General features: G+C 43.9%; 2 long non-coding RNA genes across 3 annotated transcripts in view; one reads left to right on the top strand and one right to left on the bottom strand.

Moving 5' to 3' along the window:
* The window catches only part of LOC309358317, a 41,895-nt gene extending 33,662 nt beyond the window's left edge, over nt 1–8,233 (top strand). Inside the window, exon 3 of the long non-coding RNA XR_014163447.1 lies at nt 8,163–8,233. This is a non-coding gene — a long non-coding RNA (uncharacterized lncRNA). The remainder of the gene's footprint in view (nt 1–8,162) is intronic.
* LOC309358301 lies at nt 1,620–19,914 on the bottom strand. 2 transcript variants are annotated; one of them, XR_014163429.1, is made up of 4 exons: nt 19,846–19,914; nt 17,464–19,574; nt 2,143–2,356; nt 1,620–1,943 (listed from the first exon to the last, which is right to left on the bottom strand). It is a non-coding gene; the product is annotated as an uncharacterized lncRNA (long non-coding RNA). The 2 variants fall into 2 exon arrangements; XR_014163430.1 differs by lacking the exon at nt 2,143–2,356.
* Nucleotides 19,915–21,975: the final 2,061 nt, after the last annotated feature.

The following is a 21,975-nucleotide window of genomic DNA, read 5'->3' as shown; positions in this document are numbered from 1 at the left end:
TGTCACACATTAAAAACTTCCCTGAACAGGGTTGCCTTCAGTTGTCTTCTAAACGTCAGGTAGTTGTTTATCTCTTTGACATCTGATGGGAGGGTGTTCCACAGGGCGGGCGCCACTACCGAGAAGGCCCTCTGCCTGGTTCCCTGGAGCTTTGCTTCTCGCAGTGAGGGAACCGCCAGAAGGCCCTCAGCGCTGGACCTCAGTGTCCGGGCTGAACGATGGGGGTGGAGATGCTCCTTCAGGTATACAGGACCAAGGCTGTTTAGGGCTTTAAAGGTCAGCACCAACACTTTGAATTGTGCTGTAACAGCCAGGAGACCAGGGTCAGAGGCAGGTAAAGCTGCAGAATTGGTGGAGGAGGAATGAGAGATAGGACAGTCTAGTTTAGAGTCAAGAGTTTCCACACTCCTCCTCCTGCCCCCATCTCTCCTAGCTCCACTGACTCTTAAGACCATAAGAAGGGAGAAGCAGAAAGTTACAGACAGGCAGTGTGTGAACCTGCTTGCTTGCAGCTCCGGTGGGGAAGATACATAAGCCGAGATTGGGGGCAGAGGCGGAACTAGCTGATCTGGCACTTGGAGTGGCGGGAGCCACGGGGGCGGGGTGAGTGTCCCAGAGGGCGGTGAGTGTCCCAGAGGGCGGTCCCTTCCATCTTTCTTTTGACAGCTTGGGGGAGGTCCCCCCCCAGGAAGCAGCCCAGGAGTGGGGGATGGTAATGGCGCCACCTGCCTGCATCTCCCAAGCTTCCCCTGAGCTGTGAAAATGAAGGGGGAAGGGGGGGGAGGCCTCCGGCAAGGAGGTGTAGCTCTTCTCCTACCCCCAACAGCTCGGGGTAGGCTTGGGAGTCGCGGGCAGGTGGCGGGCCGAATGTCACCCCCCTCAGTGATGACACCTGGGGCGGACCGCCCACCCACCCCCTTCTCTGCCCCTGGTTGGGGGTGGGGCCTGTCTGTTGCTGCAACTGCCTCATTGGATGCTCACCTAAGAGTAGCACAGTTGGTAGATCACGAGATTCTTAATCTCATGGGTTGTGGGTTCAAGTCTCTTGTTGGGCAAGAGATTCCTGCATTGCAGGAGGTTGGACTAGATCAGGGTTTTTCAACCACTGTTCTGTGGCACACTAGTGTGCCGCGAGATGTTGCTGTGGGAAAAATTGAAAAATTCAAAAGATTTAAAAATAAAGTATTTTATAATTTTTCATATTTCTGTTTACTTACTATTTCATAATAAAGTAATTATAAAATACTTTCTTTGTGTTTATTTGATTCCTATTCAAGAGAATTACTTTATATATAGTCAATATAGGCACAGAGTTAATTTTTTTAACATTTTCTAATGATGGTGTGCCTCGTGATTTTTTTCATGAAACAAGTGTGCCTTTGCCCAAAAAAGGTTGAAAAACACTGGACTAGATGATCCTTGTAGTCCCATCTAACTCTACGATTTTTTGATGTAGGACTGAGAGACATGACTTTTCTAACTTGAAATTGTACTTTTGACAACAACAACAAAAAAATTTATTTATACCCCGCCCTCCCCGGCCAGAGCCGGGCTCAGGGCAGCTAATACCAATAAAAGCACAGTAAAAACATAATAGGGGAAAAAGAGGAAGAAAAAAAACAAACCCAATTTAAAATACAGGTTAAAATGCAATTTAAAATGCAGCCTCATTTTAAAAGTAGCCCATAGATCAAAACCATAACGGGAGGGAAACATAAGGGTCAGATTGAGTCCAAACCGAAGGCCAGGCAGAACAGCTCTGTCTTGCAGGCCCTGTGGAAAGATGTCAAGTCCCACAGGGCCCTAGTCTCTTGTGACAGAGCATTCCAGCAAGTTGGGGCCAGTACTGAAAAGGCCCTGGCCCTAGTTGAGATCAATTGAGTTAATTCCTCATTCTGGACATTCCTCGCCTGTCATGGTCATCATCTTCATCATGGTCCAGTCTAAGTGAAAACAGACCAATGTGAACCACATTGAAAAATCTTATTTGTGCATATAGCGGAGGAAGGGAAATAAATTTAATATTTATTTGGTTGTAAGTCCCACTTCTCTCAATGGGACGTACAATATTCTGACAAATATTAGCAGCTTTGGGTTTGATAGAACACTAGAAAGTTATAAGTATTGCAAACATCTACACACCTATATAGACACACCCTTGACATTTCCCCTGAGGTCGTTTCTTAATATCTAACGGCTTCTCTGAGTTCCCAATTACTCTTTGATGAATGTCACACCAGAAGTGGAAGCTCTAGACGTCTGCCAGTTTGGTTCATGATTCATTAGCAGACCGAACAGCAAAAGATCTTCCAGAAGATAGCCAGCCTTAATTCCGTATCAAAGATGTCTGGAGATCCTGTGAAAAAGATTTTAAATGCTTATCTGAAACAGCAACACCGAAATGTTTGAAGTACCGTCATCCGTCGCTGCTAGTCAAAGATCTTTCAAATGGCAAAGCAGAACCCTTTACAGAAGAAATGGATTATTCTGAGTTGCTAAGCAGCTGCCTTTAAGATAATAATCTTTTCCTATGTGGATGACATAGGAAGCTGCCTTAAACAAAGTTACTATGTTTGTCCATTTAGCCTAGTAGTGTCTTCTCTGACTGGCAGTGGCTTTCCAGGGTTTGCAGCGCAAGTCTTTCCCCTCATGGTCTACCCAGTGATACCATATCAAGAATTGAAACTGAGGTCTTCTGCATGGAAAGCATGTGTTCTTGGCATGTAGGCTGTGCACACATGACCATTTACTCTGTGCACTCCCAATGCTTATACGTGAATCCACATACAGATGTTACCCATGAAGAAAAAGAAGAAGAAGAGTTTGGATTTGCGCTGCTCTGGTTTGCCAGAAGCAGCTTAGTCATGCTGGCCACATGACCTGGAAGCTGTACGCTGGCTCCCTTGGCCAAGAAAGCGAGATGAGCGCTGCAACCCCAGAGTCGTCCACGACTGGACCTAATGGTCAGGGGTCCCTTTACCTTTATAAGCAGCGAAGGCAAATGGGACAGTGCTACACCAGCCTAATTCTGACCTCAGAAACATGCCACCTGCTTGCCTTTTTACTTACAAGCAACTCTTGCTGTTTGCTTCTTCCTCCTAAGTCCCAGTTTTGCACCCTTGTAGAACTCAGTGGGGAGGAGGGGGTGGTGGTGGTGGAGGAGGAGGAGGAGGAGGAGGAGGAGAAGAAGAAGAAGAAGAAGAAGAAGAAGAAGAAGAAGAAGAAGAAGAAAGCCAGAATTAGTTGACTCTGCCTGTCATTAGCTTTGCCTGGCATGTACTCTGAGTCTACCTACCAGTAGCCTCCTAGCCTTCCACTCTACTAATCCTAATGGGCACCAGACACCACTTGGTACAAGTCTCCAACTCAAGAAGGAAAGCAGGGGTGATGGTGTCACAGCCCAAGACAAACGAGGGCTACAAAGAGGGAATTGGTCCAAAATATGATCCAAATGCAAGTTCAGGCAGAAAGTCAAGGTGATCACAAAGCAGCCATGGGAGCCAAGGTTCAGCATCAAGGAGCCAGAAATATGTGTCCCCACCAACTGGGAGGCTCAAAAAGAAGAGTTGATGCACTCTGGCCTCCCAGGGCACATCCTAACCAGAGTTGCTGGTGATGATGGTGTTTCACGGATTCCTTGATCTCAAGGAGACTGCTGCTTGAGGAGCCCTTTAGTCCCAAAGTGCATGAATATTCGGGGTCTGCAAACAGGTTCTATGTTGAGCCAGAGCCAGACTTTTTTGATGCTGGCATCCTTGAGGGCATCAGCCTTTGTCTCTCGTAGGCCTAGGATTTCTTCAGCAGGTCTTCCCCCTGAGGGCCTCTCAAGGGGTTCCACAAGGCCCTTAGTCTGTGGGTTGTGCAGTTTGTCCTCTGAGGACTTTGTTTGGTAGTGGGTCAGGGAGAGACTAGAGCTAGCCTGGCTCAGTCATTATGACAATAAATTATAAAGATACATGAAGAGAATAAAACAAGAACTTTGAAGACTCCCCTCACTACAGGCAAGTTTTGTTGTTAGATGACGTATGTCTGTGTCACAGCAGGGATCAATATTTAGGAGAGACATTCCTTCTTTAGTGAGAGCAACGGGGAGGCTTCTTCTTCCCAAGAACATAGATTTCAAATGAGTTAAAGGGTTCTTGTTATTTTAAAAGGCATGTTGCTCAATAAATTGAGGGGAACCAGTTTAGTTGATCCAAAGATTTGAAATGGTTAATCGAAAACTTTTGTTTGTTCTGTTGTTAACATCTCTTTTTCGTGTTTCTGGGTTTTTAGATTTGCAGTCAATATCCTTGCCAATTTGGTTTTTTAAAAAATAAACAAATCTCAATAACCCAAACATAGACAGAAATTCCCCTGAAAGCCTCTTATGGGAACAATGGCGTAGCGTGGGGGGGTGCAGGGGGGCCGGCCGCACTGGCCGCAACATCTGGGGGTTAGGGTTAGGGGGCGCAAATCCACGGGTTAGGGGGCACAAATTACTTGCCTTGCCCCGGGTGCTGACAACCCACGCTACGCCACTGTATGGGAAAGATGGCAAGGGAGGAGAGAGAGGATTCAACCGAGGCTCTTGAGAGGAGGGGGGGAGTGTTTTGATTTGTAGTAATGAATAGGTCTTTTCCATGCTTCTGTGACCCAGAGAAGATGCTGATCTTCCAGAGGTGAGGTCTCTTTTATTGCAGCATGTGCACCATCATCCTGAATTGTAGCCCTTGTTGTTGTTCTTGCTTTGTGAAATCATGATGACTAGGCAAAGCCTTTCTCACCTTTTCCTCCCCTGGGTCAAGGCAAGAATGTGGTGCTGCAAACACCAGCTAAACAGCCCAACGCTGACATTTTATAATGTGTACAAAAATGTGTATATTAGGGGAAAGTGTGCATGTAAATACATACATTTTAAGTGATGATAACATACAAAAACACATTATATTAGGGAAATTTGCTTATAATAATGTGTATATTAAGAGAAATGTGTCCTAAAATGCAGACAAATTTAAAAATAATAATTTGACGTGAATAACTGAATTTAAGATTAGAAAAGTAAGAAACCGAGGGAACCCAAAAATAACAGATTAGTCCATCTCTACTAGTGAAGGGCGAGATTTTTTTAAAAAAGAAAAGCCCACATTTAAAGGCAAATTTGCCTAATTTCCACTGTCTGAAACAAAATATCCTTCCAAATCTGCCTGTTTCTGAATTTTGCAATGGAGTTCTCCTTCCAACTAATATGTACTAAAATGCATAAACTATAAATGCATATATTAGTAAAAAAACATGCCATATAATTGGACAAATTGTTTTGCAAAAATGTGCATGCAAGCGTGTGTTTATTGGGAGAGATTAGAACTGAAATTCTTATGAATTTTCAGGCATTTTTTTTTTTTTAAATTGCAGCCTGATGTGGAAGTGTGGAGAGGCAAATTTAAGATTGAAAAAGTGAAATCAAAACTGACATATTCTCCACCAATCCCATGGGGCATGTCTGCCATTTTTGCACCACTATGTTTTCTTCTCCCTTGCTCGGTTATACTTCTATAGGTTACATAGAGCTATTTTACATTGGTGTAGCAGCAACAGCAACACCCCACCTTCCCCTTATCCAGCATGACAGGACTTCAGATTGCAATCACATCTAGGTATGTATGCAATCGTGCCGTTAACATATACAGCTTTGATCTGGCATTATTTCATTTTGGACTGTATGTCTCCTTACAGACATTTTAAATAAAAATAAATAAAAAGAATATAAGCTAGTAAAACACACTCACAATATTATCTAGAACTAAGTCTGCAATCCTTCAGAGTTGCAGAGCAATTCTAAACTCCCTTTGGGCGAGGTTGGGGACGAGTTGGATGGGGCAGAGGTGTCTCTTTGCCTAGCACTGTCAACCTCCACCAGTGTCTGCCTATGGAGTGATGCCAGCATAATGCCCTGCCCCACCCCCCGGCCTTCCATTTCCTTAGGGTAGTTGGGTAGGTGGAAACTGTGCCACTGAGTTACCCACTTGAAGCAATCAGCAGAAAGCCGTGAAATGAAGTGTTCTGGAGAGGGAGGGGCTGAGATGGCCTGCAATCCATTGGTTCCTTGGGTGTTATGTGACATCATTAGGCCTGATGGCTGTGCAACTGGCCCCCCCACCCTGGCAGGAAAGTTGAGCAGAGCTGCAGATGCATCCACTCCATTAGATCCTGCCAGGCAGTGGCTGGGGCCAGGATTGTACCCCAAATCTCATTTAACTTAGTGGGACTTGGAGTCAATATACACAGGCTGGTTCTGCACATCGTGCAATAGGATGAAGGCTGACACATTACATTTTAAAATAGTAAAATATCCCTAAAGGTCTTCATTTCCCATTGAAAAAAGCAATCAATTTAAAACAAACAAACTTCTGCACTGTCTAACGTAATAGGTGGGGTTTGGTAGTGAGTTTGTCAGCAGCATAAAAGCCACAAAGGAAAGGGACTTAAGGACATTAAGAACTGCTTAGCAATCTTCAGCGAAGCATAAGAAGCAGTTGAATAAGTAACAACAGCTGAGACAACTGGGAAATTGCAGCCAGGAGATCAGATTTAATAAGGCCTGGCCTACACATGCAGAGGAATGAAGGGGTAGAGCCCATACCCTCACACCTTGCACAGATGGAAATGAGGTCAAACTTGTGACACCCCTATTTTTCATACGAAGGGTCACTGCCCAAGACACCCTTCCCTCCAACCCCCCTCCATACCTTATGTGTTGCTGGAGGCTACTCCAGCTGCTGTATTCTTACTGTTCTATGAGCCAAGACGTTTGGTGTTCTTTAGATTAAGAAACATGAAAACTGAAATTGTTATTGGGGAAGCTTCTACCGCCACCAGTGTTTCCCTGACTTTGAAGTTGTCGTCCTGTGAGATTCCTTGTGAGCAGGAACGTTCTCTCCTTAAGTCGGGGATGGAGAGGTGTTTTCAGCTCAATGGCCACATGCCTTTTTGGACCATCTTCCAGGTACCACATGCTAGTTGTGGGTGGAACCAGCAGATGGATGAATACAAATGTTATCTTTTGTGCAGTGGGCCAGTTTCTTCACTCTTGCACCCTGCTCTCTATTATCCACCCAGGCACGCACAAAGCATGATTAGCATTAAAGGACACATTCTAGCCAGGCAAAAAGACTCAAGGATGGTGCAAAGCAGAGCCAGTGATGAGTGTGGTTTGGGGGAAGGAGCTGGGAAGAGCCGCAAGGGTCACAGAGAGATTCCTGGAGGGTTGCCTCCTGGGTCTGAAGTTCCTTATGCATACTTTAAGTCCACAAGTCACCATCAGCTGGACTTCACCCTGTCTTTATTGTGAACCTTGCCTTAGAAATCTATAGATGGACCTCAGCTGGTTAGAAGGGTGAGTGAGAAAACTTCAGGGCAAAAGTTACATCACTCCAAAGATCTGATCTAAGAAAAAGACGGGTAACAAAAAATGAAAAATATTGTTTGCTTAATTCATATCTACTTGAATTAAATCATAAAGATGTGAAAGTGAAGTGCATTTCTACAGGTGAAGGGCCTGAGGTCCATCTTGGGGCCTTTGCACAAGTTTTCCCAAGCGACAGTGATGAATGCATCTTTGAAATTATCCAATTTTATGTTGATTCCCGGGAGGGAAAGTAGCAGAAACCAACAAATGAGAGGGAAGTTGCGGAGGGTTGATCTCTTAGGGCAACTGCAACATCACCCTACCAGCGTGTTGCAGCAATACCTGCCAACTTCCTTTCCCTTCGTCTCAGTGTTGTTATTGTAGAACTCAGCAGAGAGGATGGGGACAAAAGGAGAATTAATTGGCTCACTTAAGATATCACTGAGGAAATGACTCCATGGCAAAAAAATGGATTTTTTCCCCCCAAGGGAGGAAAAGATACGGTTTTTGCTCTGTTACAGTCCCATAATTAGGGATGGATGAATCTCCCATTTCCAGTTTCGTTTTTCCAGCCTTATGTATAGTTTGCTACATTTCCACACCAGTTTGCAAGCTCTATTTAAAAGTTGGCAAAAAAAATTCTCTTTTAATGCACAGCTTTCCTAATACCTAAATTTTGTATATAATTTTGCCCAACGTAATGCACTTTTATACGTTATTTGCAGTAATATACACATTTTTGTGAGCATTTACTGATGTATACTTTTTTATACAGATGTACCTGGGTTTTCGAACAGCTTAGTTGTCGAACAAATCAGCTCCCGAACGCCACATACCCAGAGGTAAGCGAACGTCTGACGCAGCTTCCGCTTGAGTTCAAGAAGCTCCTGCAGCCAATCGGAAGCTGTGCTTTGGTTTTCGAATGATTTTGGGAGTTGAACGTAATGGATTAGGTTCGAGAACCAAGGTGCCACTGTAAGTGAATTGTAAAAAATTTGGAGGGGTAGATTTTAAAGGATAGTCATGTTTCAGAGTGTGTGTATTGGTTTGGGAAGTGTAAATTGGGTCAGTTTGCATTCAGATATAAGCCACACAAATTTCTCCTCCACATTTCCACAACCCATTGAGAACTCTTCAAAATAAACCTCCCTAGGACTGGGTAGTTAATGAATTTAAGTAAATCTTAAATTTAATTTTGGAGAAGAGATGGAATCACTGTTTGAATATTTTCAGGTCCAGTATTATTATTTTTTTATCAGACTTGTTAAGACCACCAGGATCAGTATGCCGAGATCTTTCACAGTTTGAAATTAGAAAGTTAGAGAGGGGAAAATGAGACATCTATTACCACCAGCAGGATAGCAGGCATTTTTACACAGAGGAAGGAAGTTGGCCTAGGATATATATTAAAATGAGAAAAGAGCCTGGGTGTTGTTTTCTGTAACACTTGCTTGGAGAAACAAACTTTATGAATGGCTTGCAGGTTATCCAAGCAGCCCAGAGGTGTTGCTTACATAATCGTTACCCATACTTATGAAATATGGCAGCATATTAGGGGGAAATAAAATGTAGAAAGCCACACAGAAGGGGTGTTCCAATAACCTCCTTCATTCACTGAAAAAGTGTGTAGAGCTTCACTTGCTAGCTTTGCTTTTGATCCATGGGGACAAAAATTTTTTTGATCAGAATACTAACAAGTCACGGAGAAAACTGCAGTTATTTTCATGAATATATGCATTTTATGCACACTTTACCCTAGCATATACATTTATGTATACATTGTGTGATCCGGCGGCGACAGCCCCAGCCCCCAGGGATCATAAGGAATGAATAAAGACTTTGACAACATTATATGGAATTAAAATTAGGCCACAACTTTATTAAACTTCTGAATGTAGGAAGACCTTGGCTTAGGCCTTGGGTGTGTATCCCTCTCAGCCCCCCATCAGGGGGGAACTGTCGGGAATTCAAGCCCATATCAGGAGAAACTGGCAACAATCCAGGCACCCGGCTTGATTCCCTGTTGACCTCCCTGGCTGCATTCCCCAGCAAGCGCAGGCTAGGTCTCGATTGGCGATTCTTCTCAAACGTGAGAAGAACACCCCCCCCTCTTTCCTGCCCCCCCTGGCAGGGGAAAGAGATAGACAGAAACGTATTTACATGCTTTTATTTCTGTCTTTGCAGTGTTACAAAAAACATGACTGCTCTCTTCAAATTCCAGCAGTGTAGTAGCAAACACTTCCTTTACTTCCTGGACAGGAATAAACGGAAGAGCTCATATTACACTCTGAGCTAATTCCGGTGCTTCGCACTGTGAATTGACTGTCCCTCTGTTCCCCACAGGCAGTCCCAACATTCCCATCATGTTTACTTCTCAAGCTAGGACTTTGCAGCAACATTGCTTCAATATCGTAACAGGAACTGGGGCTCATCAGGGTTAATGGGATATGGGGGTGCTCTGCAAGACATAAGTATAGCAGGTAGCCCAGCCCATATCCCTGCACGCAGGGTAGTTCACTGATGACCTTTCAGTGTATGGCCAGTGACACCCATATATATAAAACCCCTTTAAGAGGGGGACCCTGGAATTGCCGTCAGGGCATGAGTCACCACTTCATGCCTCCCCCCCCCCAACAGGGAAGAAAAGACTAAAGGATTCCACCCAAGGCCATAACCGTCAAAGTTGTGATGAATTGCTACGGGGAAGACAAAACCTGCCAATGCAGGAAAATTTCTTCCCGGTCCTTCAACAGCAACCAGTCAAAGACCGTAGCAGCGCCCGCTAAACAGGAAGAAAATGTTAACCTGCAAACAACAAACATTAAACAAAGGGAGGGTGTTGTTGTTTTGTCGTGTCTGACTCTTTGTGACCCCATGGACCAGAGCACGCCAGGCACTCCTGTCTTCCACTGCCTCCTGCAGTTTGGTCAAACTCATGCTGGTAGCTTCGAGAACACTGTCCAACCATCTCGTCCTCTGAAAGGGAGGGTGAATCTCCAGAGCCGACTGCCTGGCTATTGTTGGCTCCACCCCTTATTTATAAATGGGGCTGGCCCCATATCCGAGCAAGAAACTTGATTACTGAGGCTGGGTGTGAACCTCCAAAAATCCACACTAAGAGGCAAGCCAGCCCCTGTTTGCCAGTAAGCTCCCTGGGAACTGTAGCACCACGCGCGATCCTGCAAAGGACACCCACAATGTAAAGTGTGAGTGCTCATTACATGGCTGGACAACTGCACTGTGAAATACAGTGAAGTGTGAATGTCAAAGGATGGTTGTGTTTTAGTTTGCACACAGTTTCAGAAAGTGCAAATTTGGTAGGTTCGCCTTTAATGTGAAATAAATGGAATCCCTCCCCTCCATCTCCGGCTACAAAATTCTGTTGCAGTTCCCACATATTTCTATAGCTGCCAAAGCATCCAGTTCACTGGAGTGAAATGAACTAAGTTCAGCAAGGATGCCTACATCAAGATTAAGAGGCACTAGTTACAATGATTGATTGCCTGAATGAATGGTCAGGTAATAAAATAAAAAAGTGCTTTAAAGAAATTAATGGATACTCTTTAAAACAAGCACACCAGGCAGAGACTTAGATAATGCTCTAACAGCACTATTTGACAAAAAAATATATGTATGCCACAAAGTAAAGAAAAATATATGGACGCTACAAATTTTTGAGAAAGGCAGAAAGAGATCTAAAAAGCAAACCCACCCAGCTAAATTGCAGCATTACGGAAGCTATTAAAAGAAGGGGGGAAAGGACATAATTTACAAAGTGGATTGCAAATCCAAATGTGGAAAAACAAAAAAAAATAGCATAAATTATGGCAGCTTAAACGTAAGAAGAGAATGGAATTTGTGGAGGAACTGCAAGAATTTTGGAAAACACACAAAGAGACATAAAAGCCACCGCAGTGAAAGACATTCATTAAAATGTCACAAGTGATTGAGTCAAACAACGGATTTGTTGTATCTGTTTTCACTGAAGAAGGTGTTAGCAACAAGCTTCCTGCACCTGTATATAATCAATTTGTGATAGATCTCCATATTTACAAAACCATAGGAGAGGTTCCAGGGTAAATTGATAGTTTAAGCAGCAACATGTCACCAAAAACAGATGGCATCTCGCAAGGACTTTTGAAGAAACTCTGATATGAAGTTGCCATCTACTAGTGCCAATAAGCAGCCATGATCACCAACTTTTATTTTCATTATTACTTTCCCCCTCTTCCATCCAGCAGAGCTTTACTGCTACTGAAGGGAAATCTAATACATTCAGTATTGGCACAGTTCATCAGAAATCCAGTTGCAGCAGAATTAACTTAAACTTAACAAAAACTTATAATAAGACTAAACTTAACACTATATACAGAACAGAACACACCCGAACAAAGAGATTGAAAAAAACCATAAGTGCAACCCAGGCTCCTTCTGGCCTATTATAGTCAGACCTTGACAGAAGGATAACAGAACCAATTTAAACCAGCTTTACTCAGCTTCTCAGAAGGAATAACCCAAACAAGAACCTTCTTCCACACAGAGAAGAAACCTTCCAGAACCCTCTTGAACTAAGCAGAACAGGAAAGAACTCTACACACCAGATCAATACTTTCTGTACTAAGAAATGCAAACTGACAGTAATGGCACCAGGTGTGCGCAGGTAAAAAGATAGGTGCTTTGAAGTAGCCCCAAAGAGCTGGTCTTTCTGCTTTAGAATGTTGTGTCACCTGACATCATTGTGACATCAGGTGGATTGCTATTTGTCAAATGTGGGCCCAAGGGTGGGAGTAGGGGAAATAAGAATCTGCTCTTTCAGCTCCCCATCCCTGATCTATCTAGTAATTACCAAAAACTACTAACTAAAACTAAACTCATTATTACATTTATATCCAGGGAACTCCGGGTGGTGTACTGGTCCCCCCCGTCCCGATTTTATACTTAGAATCATAAATTGCAGAGGTGAAAATGACTCCAAGAGTCACCTGATCCAGCCAGCTGCAATGTGGGAATAGCCTACCTGTGAGATAGGTTAGGCCCAAGGTCCCCCTGTGAACTTAATGCCTGTGGGGATTTATTTTCCTAAATAATAGTCCAACACTAACCACTCCATCACACTGGTTCTTTAATATTGACCCTTATTTCCAAGTAGTGCTAACTCTTGTTCTTCGAGGCTCCAGAAATGAGCACAAATAAAAGCAACCAACATGGCTCCAAAAATATGTATTAAATCCACGTTAATCCCGTTACACCTCCAGCAATGCAGGTCATGTTTTGGCAAAATAAAAATAAAAACCATTCTGGGTGGAGTTAGGTAGGATTGGAAAATTGTCTTAAGATAATTCTCTTTCAGGTTCACACTAGTAAATGTTCCGGGGATATTTTTGAATGCCCACATCCATTCTGATTCAAAGATTATTAACCCACTATTTGTTTAGTCCCAATTCTTTTGCACATATTGAGAGTATTAAATAGATCTTTGTTATTAATTTAACCATTTTGCTCAAGAAGATGTTCATATGAGGTTCTTTCACATGGTAACCCACAGTTAGCTTTGAGTTGTTCTACTATTTGTCTCAGTTGAAAAAAATATATGAAATAATAGTGAGCATCTATGATTGAGTATTATTGCTGCCTGTTCATATGAAATGATTTGATCCTGCTCAAATCAGCTAGGTAAAGGTAAAGGTACCCCTGCCCGTACGGGCCAGTCTTGCCAGACTCTGGGGTTGTGCGCCCATCTCACTCAAGAGGCCAGGGGCCAGCGCTGTCCGAAGACACTTCCGGGTCACGTGGCCAGCGTGACATCGCTGCTCTGGCGAGCCAGAGCTGCACACGGAAACGCCGTTTACCTTCCCGCTAGAAAGCGGTCCCTATTTATCTACTTGCACCCGAGGGTGCTTTCGAACTGCTAGGTTGGCAGGCGCTGGGACCGAGCAACGGGAGCGCACCCCGCCGCGGGGATTCGAACCGCCGACCTTTCGATCGGCAAGCCCTAGGCGCTGAGGCTTTTACCCACAGCGCCACCCGCGTCAAATCAGCTACTACAGTATAATTGCTTGTCTATGAAACAGTTTCTTAAAACTGGAGATAATGTTGAAAATATTTTTTTTGAATATTTTTTTGAATATTGAATATTTTTCCTTTTAGTCTATTCAATGTACTTTAGAATGTCCCACCCTTATGTTGCCCCTTTCCTCCTTCACATGTCATTTTTCTTTTTTCTTTCCCCTTTCTACTGCACTTGTTTTTCTTGACAAGCAGGTTTGTTTGATGTATAATGGTCTTGGCTACAAAGTGTAACAATATGATATTAAACAAATATTTAACAAACTTGGGGATAAGGTAGCGTCAGGGCAGGACAAGGCAACCTTTCACTAACTGCGGACTGATATTTCAAGCCTTGTTCCAAGACTGGCTCAAATGTAATTTACTGTCACATTCAGTAATGGTTAAGCACGCTCTATAAATCAAATGCCTTTGTGTGTAGAACATTTTAGAAACCCATTGTATATGTTTCTGTTCCAACATATATCTGCCTGATCCACAGCTAAACAAGGACCCCCACCAATGCAGGAGCTCATGTTATTGACAAGGAGGGAACCAAAGATGACTAGATCCCATGATGACCTTTATACACCAATTGCTCTGTTTTCTAGTCCCTATTTCTGTATTTTCGGAAGATTTTAGGGCCATCCTTTGCCAGCCTGTTGCTCTCCAGTTGCTGTGGCACAAAGAGTGCTGGAAACTCATTACTTGTGGGTAGGGATGATGGGAATCAGTTAAATTTGCATTCAAAGGTGAACCTGCCCAGTTTTCACTTTCTGAAACAGTACATGAACTGAAACTCAGCCATCCTTTGAAATTTGCGCACCTCCGGATTTTGCCATGCAGTTCTCCAGACAAATCCATCTGTGTTTTTGTTTTTAATGGTGGAATGGACATAAAATGCATATATTGGTGAATCTGCCTCACATCAGGGAATATTGCTCTGCAAAAAAAAAAAAAAAGTGTGCTAAATAATTTTCATGGGGACTTTAAAAAACAACCCACTAAGTGATGTGGAAAGGTATAGAATGGAACTTAAGACAGGAAAAATGGGAAACGGAGAGAAACTGAACTTCCCTATTTGCAAACCGGCTTGGGGAAGAAGACATAGAGCATTGCTCAATGATTTAGATATATATTGGTTACTGAGAGTGACATGTGGAAAATCCTGGTGTCTGCCCACTCTCCTGTGTGTTTTGGATAAGAATGGAAAGGATCTGTTTGCGTCTCAAAGGCTACTTCTCTCAGATTTGGACATGGCAGGCTGAACATTGACACTCCATGCCTGATTGGATCAAAACAAATGCAACCCAAATGGCGATGTGAAATGGTGATTGGCTTTGGGCATCTCAGACTAGCTGATGTTGTGCACATTTCTTTGAAACATCTGCGTATTTTCACAGGAGGGCTCCTCAGCTAGATGTGCCTATCTTTATCCATTTGAGTGATTTTATTTTGCTTTTTTTTAAAAAAAGATCTTAGCAAATTCATATTTCCAAGAATTCCTCGGAGAAGGATGAGTTCTCACTCATTAGGCCTGCTGATGAGTGGGATCTTTGTTCCCGTCCTCTGCATGTTTTCATGCTTTTAAAAGGAAATGTCACATATGTCAGGCACTGTGCTGGCCAAAGAGAATGTAGGCATTTGGTTGCACTCCTAGCCTTGGGAGATACAAAAGATGAAGGGTGTGTGGAATTGCTGCCCCAGCCAATCTCCCAGTTTCTCCATGAGCATGAATGCAATGCTCTTATTTTCACTGCTAGAGGGGAAATGTCATGTGGAAATCAAAAGATTGCACATTCTTTGAGCATGATGTGTACAAGACTCTCTGAAGCTATGTGACTGACACGCAGCCGATCAGCCGGCCTCCCTCAGCCCCGCTGGCTGTTTTGCAGTTGGTGGCTTTGTCACTTTTGATCGATTCCCAGTGCTTTTTCCAATAGTCGGCTGAGTTCCAGAGTCCAAAAGCAAATGGGAGATTGTGTCTGCTTTTTAAAGTGCTAAATGCATTTTATGAGCTAGGAACTCTCCTCTCATTTTCCACTTGCCACCTCTTTCGCCACTTCCCCTTTCTGCAGTCCCCATTTTTCTTCTCCAGCCTGCTCACCTCCTTGGGCTACAGCATGGGTAGGCAAACTAAGGCCCAGGGGCCGGATCCAGCCCAATCACCTTCTAAATCCGGCCCGCAGATGGTCCAGGAATCGGTATGTTTTTACATGAGTAGAATGTGTGCTTTTATTTAAAATGCATCTCTGGGTTATTTGTGGGGCTTGGGAATTCGTTCATTTTCTCTCTCCAAAATATAGTCTGGCCCCACACAAGGTCTGAGGGACAGTGGACTGGCCGCTGGCTGAAAAGGTTTGCTGACTCCTGGGCTACAGGGCTGGTTCTGCCATGGGAGGCAGATGCTGAAGGGGTAGGGGTAGGTCAGCAATTCCCCCCTCCATCTCCCTTGAGACACCTAAAGAAGCTAGCCTGCTGCCCTGAGATGAAGCGAAGTCTGCTGCCCCATTGCCGGTGTTGAGGTAAGATTTACCTGAATCCTGAATCTTGAAATATCAAGTCTGAAAGGTTAAGTCTGCCATCTTGATTCAAAATGGCATCCAATTTCATCCTAAAATAGATGAAAACCTGTCCCCATCGTGCAAAATTGGCTTAAGACGTCTTACGAGGTGTCCAAATGCATAGTGAACAAACAGACAAGCTTGTTAAATGTGCAGTAGATGAAACCATGCCAGATTGGGGGGATCCGAGCTTGGGCAGAGTCAGGTAGAGCCAGCCCTGTTTTGCTGTGGTTTGGGCCTCCTAAAGCAATCTGGGACTGTCAGAGGCAGAAAGAAGGTGAGGCAGGCAGCCCCACCACAGGGAATAAACTACAGAAGCAAAACCCAGCAGGATTGAATCCTGCTGAGCATAGAATTTGATTTTGCAGGCCCCTGTGCTTTGCAAATGCATTCTCTGCAGGGAAGAAGCTTGTGAAACAACACCATGCAGGCTCAAACCCTCCTTATTTTGGTGACACAGTGTCTCTAGCCCCCTTCCAAGTGTATTTTTACTCAGGGTTTAAAAAATTCTGGTGAAACATTAGCCCAACCCATGAACTGATTTGGGGGCAGATCCGGGGGGGGGGGGTAGGTGGTCCCTGGGTTGTGGGGAAGCTGTGCATAGCCATAATTGATAGATCCTTCATACAGCTGAGAGATCCTTGACTGGCACCTTTTCCTCTGTTACTTGATATTGGCTGCTACTCAGGATGGGACAATGATACCCTGACAATTGGGGGCTATATTCTTGCCTGCATCAATTTTTTTATGATGGGGCCGAGAAAACCTTTTTTTTTTAAAAAAAAACAAAAAACCTCAACCTGTTGGATAGGCTTTGCTGCAACACAGGGTCTGACTCTTGCTAATAGCAAATGCCAGAAGGCAGCCTCTCTTAACGTCCAGATACAGCGTTAATTACAATGATTCTGCCAACCTGGAAATGTGGCTCTATGAGTTGGTGGGAGAAGAGACACAACAGATGGCAAATCCCCCTTGCAGCTCTCGGGAGGTTGCAGCATTAATTAATTAATTGCAGAGGCCCTAAATGAGCAACACATGCCACAGTTAAAAACGGGATCTGCAAAACAGAATTCTTTTGCCATTATTTGCTAGGGATGGGATTCATTCCTTTTGGATTACGATAACTAGTGAATGCTGGGATATGTTAGTTTTCTACCTCCCTGTGGTCAGTTCCCACACTGCATTAGTAGTATGCCTGAGACCACTCAGTAATCACATGGTTCCCTTGGAATGAAGGGGACTTAGCTTTGCTTTAGACCTTCCCTTTGAAGAGTTATATGTGCTCCTTTATTACATTTCTGCAACAATGTTAAACCATTAATTAGAATAAGCTACATCACCTTGGGGAAAGCCGAGGTGCAACAGGTAAACATGTCTTTATTCATGTACCTACACACCAAACCCTCCCCATTATTGCATAACAACAACACAAAAATGTGGGAGAGAGTGGGTTTGTTATAAGCTTACCTGTTAGGTTAGGGAGGCCAGAAGATCGAAGAGTCAACAATCCTTTTATGACACATAGTTCCCCTCCCATTTGTCCCTCCCGGCCGGACGTGTCCTGAAGAAAAAGAAAATATGTTGATGCAATATAATTGCCTATGTATTTACCAAGTCAAATTTGAGAAGCTAGATTCAAATGTTGAGGATCTGGGGACCTATGGGTGTTGATGAACCTTGCTCAATGCATCATTGAACTGTTATGCCAGGGCTGGGCAGGAGATCTATTGCTGCAGTGGGGAGTTGCCAGCCCACCAGGCTTCCCCATTTGACCTGCAAGGCTACTTGGCCCAAGGCACACCCACAAGGCTGTTTGGTCCAAGCCATGACCACGTGCCCTACAACTGACATCATATACAGGATGAATGGAATGAGATCAGCAAGGGGTTCCCCACCTGCCATTACAGGCAACTCCCCATTTTCATGGGGTTTTGTTCCAAGGCACCATGTGTGTTGGCAGGATGACTTGAATGCGCACAAATGGGGAGTTGCCTGTATTTTAACAGGGGGAAGAACCAGCCCCCCATATCAAAGATAGAATTTCGGAATCCTGATTGAGAAGTAGGTTTGCACTTGGATATACAGGACATTGCAGTGTACGGCTTGTCGTCTACAGTAGGCAGCTGTCTCAGTTTCCCCATTTAGGTTTTTGCTCCAGCGGCTGAGATCTTTCAAACCGGAGCCTCACTCTGCTTGTGTGATGCACTGAATATTTACAGAGACCTGGCCCTCCTCCCTCCTCCATGTACACACAGAGAAGGAATGAAGGAGTCTTGACTGTACATAATCTAGAAAGCAATGGGAAGTGAATTGTAGATTTCTAACTTATCAGTGTTGCTCTGGAAAAATAATAACAAGAAGAACAGGCCATTGTGAGCCTCCAAATCCAGAGGAACATTTAATTGGGAATAATTTCCTCAGAGCAACCACCAGCAACCTGAAAAAAGCAGGCATGGCTCCTATTCAACCCAGGCACTGTTGAACGGCATGTAATATGTTCAGTCCTGTCAGTGCAACAACCAAAGTACTTGTCATGTTGCTTACCCTTAGTATCAGTCCCTCTCTCTCTCTCTCTCCACCCGCCTCCCTTTCTGCTTTGCTCTGTGCTGCTCTTCCTCCGAAACTCTCTGTGTTAACAGCTTGCTGACAGGCTGTTGCTTGCTAATTGGGAATCTCAGAATGGAATTACAACAACCAAATTTTCTCAGGCTGGACTCCGATGGCAGCCTGTGTGTTCAAACCTGAATGATCTTCCTTGCACTCTTAATAAGGGCCTCGTGCTGTACCTGTCAATGCTGCTCCTCAGTGAGTGGTGAGTTTTAAGGGCTCACTGAGAGAACATTTAGAGATCCTTTTGTGTTGGGGAGAGGAACACCCAAGTGGATTGTAATTGGTCTGTCAAGGTTTTTTTGCTTGTCACTGGAGGTGTAAACATAAAACAGCACTGACTGGGGAAGGAGAGCTGGGAGTTCATTTGATCCAGAACGGGAAAGAGCAAGTGAATCTTCCTGGGCTGACCTTGAGAGGTCCGACTCAGAATTAACTTGCTTCCAGCCTATGAATGATGCTGCTGTCAACATTACCTGCAGAATTTGCACCCCTAAGTGCAAGTTTACTCTCCGTGGCTGCATTCATAGGGCACTTTATTCCATTTCCCCAACTGTTAATTTCACAATATATTTCCATAAATATAGAGGAATATAAGGCAAGGCTGCAGTCATACAACAGTTTATTCTCCTTCCCCAAAATTTCCCTGTTAATTTTCACATTATATTTGAGCCTTCGCATGGAATGTAGCAGAAAAGTGCAAGTTTAGTGCGCATTTCAATGTCATTTGCTTCCAGGTGGAAAAAAATCTGCTTGCAAATAACACAGAAATTAGTGCTAAACTTTATGTTTTAGAAAAAAAAAAGGCAAGGAAGGACAGATAGAGGTGTCTGGGATTGTGGAAAAAGTGTATAGGGATATGTTTTTCTCCCTTCCTCAGAATACTACAACCTGGGTTCATTGAATGAATGTAACTGAATGCTGGAAGAATCAAGACAGACACAAGAAAATACTTGTTCACACATCACCATCTTGCTCACTGGAAGGACAGATCGTGAAGCTGAGGCTCCAATACTTTGGCCACCTCATGAGAAGAGAAGACTCCCTGGAAAAGACCCTGATGTTGGGAAAGATGGAGGGCACAAGGAGAAGGGGACGACAGAGGGCGAGATGGTTGGATAGTGTCTTCGAAGCTACAAACATGAGTCTGACCAAACTGCGGGAGGCAGTGGAAGACAGAAGTGCCTGGCGTGCTCTGGTCCATGGAGTCACGAAGAGTCGGACACGACTAAACGACTAAACAACAACAACAACAGAGCCATCTTCATTGTTACATGTATTTTTGTTCCTGGTCCCATGGTATCTGCCTGTGACATGGGTATTAAAAAGCAGTGAATATTTTTAAGAGATTTTTTTTAAAAAAATGATATGCATGCCTATGTTTGGGTTCTTGATTAAAGAACCTAAACTAGTCAGTGTGGACAGACACCGTAGTTACTTTTGTCCTACAGCCTGAAAATGAAGGGCAAATTAGGCCAATCCTCTGCCAACTTCTCAGGATATAAGAACAACAATTTTTTTCCCTGGAGAACATACCTAGCGTTACATTGGACCTCAAGATAAAGCTATATCCACCATTAAGGCACAGAATTCCTTGATGACAAAGGAAAGGTTTAAAGTCATTTGAGGAAAATAGCTGTCTCCAGTACCTGCTTCTCAGGGGATGAAGGGGTTAAAAGGGTCAGGAAGCCTTTAAAGACTTTTTTTTGTGTGCCAGCAAACCTTGTTTCCCATTGTGCTTGATCAAAACTTTAGAGTCAACCTAAGTGACCTCCTTGTGGTTCCAGAAGAACTGAACCCATATCCTGGAAGGCAAGAAACAATGTTCTTCCTCCCTGCTAGCCTGTCAGCCCAAGCCAGATTTGCAGAATCACTGTGATCAAAGGAATCTCACTTGGAATGCAGACTCATAGTGGCTCCAGTGGAAATCTACCAGGAATGAAATTTGAGGGGTGCGAGGGTGGGGAGGGTTGCCCAGGGAGATACGGTTGCTTATGAAAGCCAATGATGGATGCCCCATTTGAATTTTGTGGGCTGGCTTTGAAGAGCAACACCCGGGAGGTCAGATCCTTATCAGGCTTTCTTGCACCAGCAGACTGGAGGCTTGATAATATCTCTGAAGAGCTGACTTTGTTGTCACATGCGTTTCTGTCTCTGGTCCCATGATATCAGACTCCCTCGCCCCCCCCCTCCATGTGAATTGCTTGTATTCTTACATTCTGACCCTTGCCAGAAACCCAACAAGCAAATTTGCATTTTCAAGCATGATATTTCCTCCCAAACTGCATGGTCTGGGGGACTAGAAAAGAGGGTTTTTTTGGCAAGCTGTTGGCAGAGCAAGAATTCTTTTGGACTGGCTAGGAGACTAGCCATATGCTTTTTTGGCAAAACATTTGACAGGGTGGGGACCTGAAAACTGGCATTTTTTAAAAAAATGTGGAATGCCCTTCTCTTTGTCAACCATGAAGTAGAACCATCGGTTGTACCAGATGTCATGTGGAGACTTACCTGTTTGCTCAGGTTTTGTGTTTGCATCTTTTGAATTTCTGCTTATTCCACTTTTATTTGCTTTTTATCGCTGTTTTACTAATTTTATACTGTGTTTTTGACATATATAGAGAGAAAGTTAGAGAGATGTTTGAAATAGCAAGCAGTATATAAATACTTTAAAATATAATAAATAGCAAGACTTCTGCTGGATCAGATCAAAAATTAATCTTGTTCGGAATAAAGCTATGTACTAAAGGGCCCTGAAATTTCTCTAACCTACCAGGAATTGCTGAAGAATTGAAGCTGAGACCTTCTGCACGTGCTCTGCCACTGCTCTCTCCCCACACAGCTGCGTTCTCAAAAAAGACCTTGGACATTGAGAAAGTAGGCAACTGGTTCCATGCACAATGTCAGGAGCTGCTGATATCTGTGCACAGCTGCCCAGTGTATTGAGCCACTAAAAGCAGGTGACAGCTACTTGCCTTGTGCCTTGCATGGAATCTGCCCATTGAATCCTCCCGGACAGGGAGCCCTATAAGAGAGCTTCCTGCACATGTTAAGCCATACCTGGGCAACAAAGTCTTACTGAGCTCCTGGGGGTTCCTGTATTCTTGGTTTATTTATTATTGCATTCAGATCCCACCTATCCCCCAGGGAGGTCAAGGTGACATACGTAGCTCCCCCAGATTGCATTCTCACAACAAACCTGTGAGGTAGGTTAGGCTGAGAGACAGCGAGTGCCTAAACGTCACCCAGGGAGCTTCATGGCTGAGTGGGGATTTGAACCCTGGTCTCCCAGTTCCTCCAATGACTCTCCTGTCCTGACTTCTTACTTCCTCTTCAGTCTTATCTCCTGGCTTATGCTTTGGTTCATACTTGCTG

This window comes from Podarcis melisellensis, assembly GCF_964234715.1.
Source record: "Podarcis melisellensis genome assembly, chromosome: 15".
NCBI lineage: Eukaryota > Metazoa > Chordata > Lepidosauria > Squamata > Lacertidae > Podarcis > Podarcis melisellensis.
This window is presented reverse-complemented; position numbering and strand designations above follow the sequence as displayed.